General features: G+C 43.4%; 1 protein-coding gene across 1 annotated transcript in view; it reads left to right on the forward strand.

Annotated features, from left to right (window-relative positions):
* The window catches only part of tspan4a (tetraspanin 4a), a 74896-nt gene that overhangs the window by 52870 nt on the left and 14526 nt on the right, over positions 1 to 7500 (forward strand). The gene's annotated exons all lie outside the window — the stretch shown is intronic.

Genomic DNA, 7500 nt, shown 5'->3' on the forward strand with positions numbered 1-7500 from the left:
AGCCATCACTGTGTTCTCCAAAAGCGGGTCAGCCTTAACGATCTATCATCCCTGGCCCCCTGTGAGGGCTACACGGGTAGTCAGGCTACAAGAGCGAGAGAGAGAGATAGACAGACGGAGACAGAGACAGAGACAGAGGGCAGAGCTGTAGCAGTACTGTAGGCTACGCGTTGCAGTATATGTCCACCATGGCTGATTAATGGCAGTGACGGCGGCGCTAATTTCCAGACGCCGCGGTTCACTGTCATTATACTTTCATCAGGATTAGCCTATAGGCTACGCTAGCGCTCTCGCTTACGAGGGCCACGGCACGTGCGAGTGTTAATATCAGGCCTCTGTTGGGTGGACATTAGAGAGAGTGACAGGGACCGAACAGAGCGCAGGGCTCTAGGCTGGAATAAAGCAATGAAGGTGTGGGGGGAGTGAAGTGGGAGTGGAGAGGTGTGATTTAGATGGACTGATACACCTGTTGGCCAATATTGCAGTTATTTGTCATTCCAGTTATTCAAAATAGATAGTTGGTGTTTTTTAAACACATTGGTGTCAGCTGATATATCCTTGTAATATCAAGCCAATTTCTATGTAGAAGCACACATTTGTGAACTGAAAGCAAGGCAGAAGTGTTTCTTTTTTCTTTAAGAGGCAATGATTTAAAAAAATCAAAGACAAAGTCTACATCAGATTTTCATCTTGTATTAAGGATGACAAGTCGATGATAGTTTTTGCTAGTTCTGCTGCTGATATAAAACCTTAAGGTAAAGAAGCAATAAAAGCTGTTAAACTTTTCCATATTGTTTGGTGGAGACATTTGTAAATATACATTCTTTCGACCTACAAAAATCAACAGTAATCGACATAATATAAAATATCAGAATGCCGTTGGGCAAGAAAAAAAAACGGTCGATCTATAGTTTGGTTTGGGGATGGTTATATGTCCAACTCACAGTCATGCCCTCTCGAGAAAGACGCAGTCTTAAGAGCTGGGCGATAAGGGCTAATGTTTAATTCAGCTGGCTCTTCAGCTGCGTTTGAGTGGGCTGCAAACACTAGTGATTTTACAGCGGAGGGCCATCCATCTGGACTGCAGGAGCCGACAGGGGTCACAGTGGAGTGGTGGAGGAGTGGGGCCGGTAGGGGTGGAGGAGTGGGGCTGGTAGAGGTGGAGGAGTGGGGAGGTAGGGGTGGAGGAGTGGGCTGGTAGGGGTGGAGGAGGAGTGGGGAGGTAGGGGTGGAGGAGTGGGGCTGGAGTGGGGCCGGTAGGGGTGGAGGAGTGGGGCCGGTAGGGGTGGAGGAGTGGGGCCGGTAGGGGTGGAGGAGTGGGGCCGGTAGAGGTGGAGGAGTGGGGCCGGTAGAGGTGGAGGAGGAGTGGGGAGGTAGGGGTGGAGGAGTGGGGCTGGTAGGGGTGGAGGAGGAGTGGGGCTGGTAGGGGTGGAGGAGGAGTGGGGCTGGTAGGGGTGGAGGAGGAGTGGGGCTGGTAGGGGTGGAGGAGGAGTGGGGAGGTAGGGGTGGAGGAGTGGGGCTGGAGTGGGGCTGTCATGCTGCATCCTTGCCGTGGCCTCCAACGGCAAGAGGAACTTATCAATCGCCACTCCGTCTCTCCATCTCTCTCTCTCTCTCTCTCTCTCTCTCTCTCTCTCTCTCTCTCTCTCTCTCTCTCTCTCTCTCTCTCTCTCTCACACACACACACACACACACCTTGTAATCAATCTCTCTCTTCCTCATTCACGGTCTCTCCCTCTAACACACACTGTGATCAATCTCTCTTTCACTCTCTCTCTCTCTCTCTCTCTCTCTCTCTCTCTCTCTGTCTGTCTCTCTGATCAATCTCTCTGTCTTCTTCTTCCTTCACTCTACTGTCTGTCTCTCTCTTTCATCCTCCTCCTTTTCCTCTCTGTGTAAGCACAGGGAGCACAGTCAATGATGAAGATCAATCTGATTGATGAGTTGATTATGCAGGTATGCGGATGTGGTCACTCTTTAAGTACTCTTGTGAAAGTTACAGGGTTTTTGTCCAAATGCTGTTGTGAGTTAAAGAGACTCACATGCCATATGGTCATGGGTGCTGGAGCTATCGGTATCTGAACAATCCAACCGTATTGTACTTCCTCCTTCTGCGTTAATAAAACACCATGTGTGAATTAAAGGACTGAAAAATGCAAAATTTGCACATGGACTATAGCCTAACGTGAGGATTGGTTTTCTGCGTATGTGATTAGAATAGCAGAGTGAGTGGCCCTTTAATGGTGCACCCAATTAACATAGGTCAAGTCGTGGAATCAATATGTTTGTAGTGGTCTGGAGAAATCTAATGTTACAATCGGTTTTGTCCCATATTACCAGTCTATTGAGTGACTCTCTATTTGCAGTCCATTCGTTTTGGGAAGTCAGGGCTCAGCAGTTGTGGCGGCATTGCAAATAGCTTAGTATATATGGTAGATGAACTCAACAATGGTTGGCGAGAGACGAATGGTGCAGCGTATAGCCGTAATAAAAACGTTTCATTTTGTCAGGGTTATCTGAATTGCTGATGAGAGAGAAAAAGAGATATTGAAACACAAAATGATCATAATTCTTTAATGCAGCAAAAAAGATTGTTAACAAAATGTGAAACTGTAAGTGAGAGTGTGAGAAACACTGTTGTTTTGGTGAGAATTATGTGTGCTGTGTTAAATATTCAAGGCCGTCGCTACAGGAGAACAGGAGTAATGAGCTAACACTATCTGCCCCATTAGGTTAGTTTTGAACACACCTTACAGCAGTCACCTTCACTTTGCCAGAGGCCTTTTGTTTTGCACACTGGACAGATTCAGCAGAGCAGATGTTGATTATTCAAAGGCACGAGCCCATAGAGCACCATGAAAAAATGATCCATCACCCGAATCCTCATGAGGACTTAATAGATATGCAAATATATTGTATACATTTAATCACGCTGTGTGTGTGCACGTGTGTGTGTGTGTGTGTGTGTGTGTGTGTGTGTGTGTGTATGTGCTTGCGTGCGTGTGCGTGTGTGTGTGTGCGTGTGTGACTGTGTGTGTGCATGTGTGTAACTGTGTGTGTGTGTGTGTGTGTGTGTGTGTGTGTGTGTGTGTGTGTGTGTGTGTGTGTGTAACTGCGTGCGTGCATGTGCCCACGTATGCCTGTGTATGTATAATGTACAGGTTGCTGTTTGCGGATGCCAATGTATCATCTGAATGGTAATGATGTAAATAAAATATTTGACTGTGCCAAGGCAGTAATGTTATCATTTTATCAGCTATAGTAAACCGATATCCTGTAATGCACCCCACAGACACATCTAATATATATACATAGCTAGGTTTGGGTCTGTACAGTAAGTACTATTGGCTATGCACTCTAAACAGTGTTGTCAAATGTTGGCAATCATAAACCACAACTTCCCTACGACAAATTCAGTAGGCGGTCTACAGACCGTGTCTTCCTTGTGATATGGTCTGGTGTGAACCAGGCAATATTTAATAAAGCAGTTTATTAAAATTAAGTGACTATGCATTCATTAATAAGAGGTGCACAGTACACAAGATGAACAGTGTAAAACATCAGACAATATGAAATGGAAGACATGAGGAAAGTTGACATTTCACTGTCTCGCGAACAAATCGTTTACTTTATAGCACATTCGTGTTGTTCACCGATGTACCAAAACAACAGCAGAAAGTAACAGTTCCATAAAGTGTTATTTTTCGAATAACATTCCTTGTGTCAATACAAGTGCAGTCTCACCCTGCTTTGGCTTATCAGTTCAGCGCTGTTGTTTTTCTCTCTCTCGTTGGCTTCTCTTTCTCTTTGACTGCAGTTTCCAAGGCCTTTTTCTTTCATGAGCAGAAAATGTCTCTGTGAATGGCAGTGAACAGCTCTGTTGTTGCTGTTGTTGCCGTTGTTGATGTATGTGGTTTGTTTTGATATGTTGTGACTGAGCACTTCATTTGGTCCCGCTCCCATTGCCTTTAAAAGCAGTCCAGCTTTTTTTTTACCTTTGTCGCATAGAATGCACCAGATGTCCTCAAGGTATTGGAATCATTCCATTTGCTGTCCTTGTGGACGTGATGTGCAATTTTGCCGTGAGCTATATCACCATGCATAGAAGATTACAACGTATGGACATATGCACTGTCACTTTCATGCCAGTCTCTTACCCAGGGCAAGTGGAAGTGAATGACAGTAGATACAGTGCAGGGACTCCTGACAGCCCCCCCAGGAGCAACGTGGAGACACATACTGTATGTGTCTTGCTCAAGGGCATGTCAGTAATGTATGATAATGCAGAAAAGAGCTGGTTACTCACTAGCTGAATTGAAGCACAAAGACTGTCCAATTCAAAGACCAACTGCTTAAACGGCAGGGCCTCAGTTGGACCACAGATTTCCTCTCCCGAAAATCTCATTCATTTACTGCGGATCAGATGTTTCGACTTGCAGCAGAGCCAACGATATTGAATGCTTTGATATGTTCATGAAGCCGTTGTTGTTTTTGCTTTACCACATGGCAAAACCTCTCACCCAGAAGCAGCTTGTGTTGTGGTAAACAAGCCATGAAGGTACAGGTTGTACTGTACATGCCTAGCCGTAATTCTCAAATAGACCTTGGCATGCTGGCAAATATTGTTTGGTATTAATAGACCTAAAGCATGGCACACTGGTGTTACTACTCCCGACATCATCCTACCACCAGTCTGGACTTTGGATCCAATCACAGATTGGCCACATACATAGTATAAGCTGCTGATGCCAAAATCCGAGTGAACCATCTGTGAGTCGCCACAGAAACGGAGGGTTTTATCACACCAGGTCCCCATTTTTTTTCCAGTCCATTTTCTGTTGTCCAGATTTGTCGAGCTTGACTTGAGTTCACTGTTGTGGCTCCAATGTGGGTTTTTTGTTGTTATTTCCTGGTTGACAGCAAAGGAATCTGATGTGGCTTTGCTGTGCTGTGGTATCTGATCCACCTCAAGGTTCAGTGCGTTGTGCATTCGAGAAAAAATTATATGCTCGCCACAATTGCACAGTGGTCATTGGGGCAACTGGAACCCGTCTGTCAGCTCAAACCAGAGTTGTCATTCTCAGCTGACCTCCCTCGTGAAGAGAGCATCGCCATCTGCTGAACTTTTGTTCCCGGGGATGTGTTTTTTTTGCTGCTGTTCGTTTGTTTGCTGTTGGTTTTCATTGTTTGTTGATGTTTTCTGCATTTTCTCCAGAGGCCGTTATGGGTGAAAATCCCAGGAGATCGCTCACTACAGAAAAACTCAAAGCGGCCCCGTCTTTCAGCTAACAGTCACAACATGGTCAAAATCCCTGAGATTGCTTCTTTTCCTCCCATTCTTCTGGTTCATTAACTGAAGCAAGCATCAGCATGGCTTCATGTGTTGCACTGCACTACACTGTAAGGCCAAGGTGCAGTTACCCTGTTAACATTACAAACGGGGTAAAATGACATCAAAGTCGTCACGTTGCCCTGTCAAATACACTGTTGTTTTTAAAGTGTAATAGGGGTGATGCTTGGGTGAGCTTTATTCATGGGAAGAAGCAAGTGATTTTGTCACCCCATATAAGAGGTGGTAAAAATTCAATTATACAAAATATGCATTCTCTGCCTTTTGGCCCTTGCAGGCCTCTGTAGTACGGTACTGTAGCGGTGTGAGTGTATGATTACCTGATTGCATAAATAAATAAGAATATAAAGTAGGTGTTTCTTAAAAATGTAGTGTGCCAGTGCGTGTATCATTGCACTGTCTATAGATTATTCTGCATTGCCCTCCAAAGTAATATATGACCCGACAAGTGTTTTAAACTTTGAACGTCCTTCATATGAAATATGAAAGGCGCTGGGGGAAACCTTGTCCCGTGTTTATTAAAAAATATCCATCACACCGTCACACCTTGAATCTCCAAAAGTAAAGTATGGTCTTGCACATCAGTGAAAAATTACAGTGAAATCAGTTATCATTAAACTGTCACCATGACACTCTGAGGAGCATTTATCTTATCAAGAGACAAAAGCAAGGAACTCAAAATGTGAAAAGTACAAAATACAGCATGCATTCCTGTGTGGCTTGTTTCAAGCTTTACATGAAGCTTTAATATATTCAAACGTATTCGAGTTAAATTAACTTACAGTAGGTTGAATAAATCACCCATGTATGAGCCATATCCATACCTTCTATTGTATTACATTATATTTTCATTCCTATTCTTGGTGCCCTGCAGAAGGCAGAATGCTGAACCCACATCATGATGTCGACTGGAGAAATAATACGTGTGACACGCTGCCTTGTTAGACACACTGAGCAGGCAGGCGGGGAGGCAGGCAGGCAGGCAGGCAGGCAGGCAAGCTTAGTGTTAGAGGTGCCCTGACATGTGTGTCTGCAGTCTCCGGCTGCCGAGCAGGGGACCAACAGCTGGGAGACCTGTGAGTGACAGTTCTCAGCACCTCGTTTATGCTGCGAAAGATAGCTGTCTTACACGTGCCCTCCGACAGCTAAAGCACTGTAAATAGGGAAAACTATTTGAAATGACGTATAATATAATATAATATAATATAATATAATATAATATAATATAATATAATATAATATAATATAATATAGCATAATATCATATAATTTTTTATAAAATGAGAGCATAGTGTCTGCATACGTTTTGAACTAAAGTGAGGTCTACTTCTCTTGATAATAAGAGAAGAGAGCCGAGAGCTGCCGGCACTGGCAGGACAGATCATAAAAAGCTACATCAGGTCCGGCGGGACCGAGCGCACCTGAGAAGTAGCTAACGTAAGATTGATTCTCTTTGATGATGCAAAATGTATGCCAAAAGAGGCCTTCGTCAAGCGGAAGACAGCCAGCCAGTCAGAAACACAGTGATTAAATTAGTTATACGGGCGTGCCAGACGTCTTCCTACTTGTTACAGCACTGATTCTTGAGAAAGTGGCTAAAACAGGTTGTAATGTTGACAGAAAAAAACAAAGTGAATTACAAAATTATATGGTATATCCTCGTAGACTAAGGTCTTGGCTTTTCAGAAATGCACAAGGCCAATCTCCCCATTATGTATTTTTTTCAGAAATCAGGCTTTTCTCCGATCATACCTTGTTTTTTGTCAACACCGTCAGACACAATTAAAAGTTATTAAAATTTTATTGATTTGGTTGCATATGTATCTGGAGTTTTTAAGTGATTATGTGTATTTTTTGGTTCACACATATGCCTTTAAATGTTGAAAATTCACTTTTGTTCTATTTTAATACTGTTTCATGTGTTCTAATTTTAAAATATGTACCGTCATACGATGCTTACTTAACGCCTAAATACAACAAACATTTTTTTGTAATTTCACAAATATTCGTGTAGGCTTAAATTGGCTATTACTTTGATATTTCAACAACTCCTAAGGAAAATGTTGTAAGCACATTCCTTTAAAATGTCCAAAACTCCTTCTTACGGTGGTGACTTAAGAACTGACAGTGGTGACAGTAATCTGAGAGTG

The sequence above is a fragment of the Engraulis encrasicolus genome, chromosome 22 (genome assembly GCF_034702125.1).
Source record: "Engraulis encrasicolus isolate BLACKSEA-1 chromosome 22, IST_EnEncr_1.0, whole genome shotgun sequence".
In the NCBI taxonomy this organism is placed as follows: domain Eukaryota; kingdom Metazoa; phylum Chordata; class Actinopteri; order Clupeiformes; family Engraulidae; genus Engraulis; species Engraulis encrasicolus.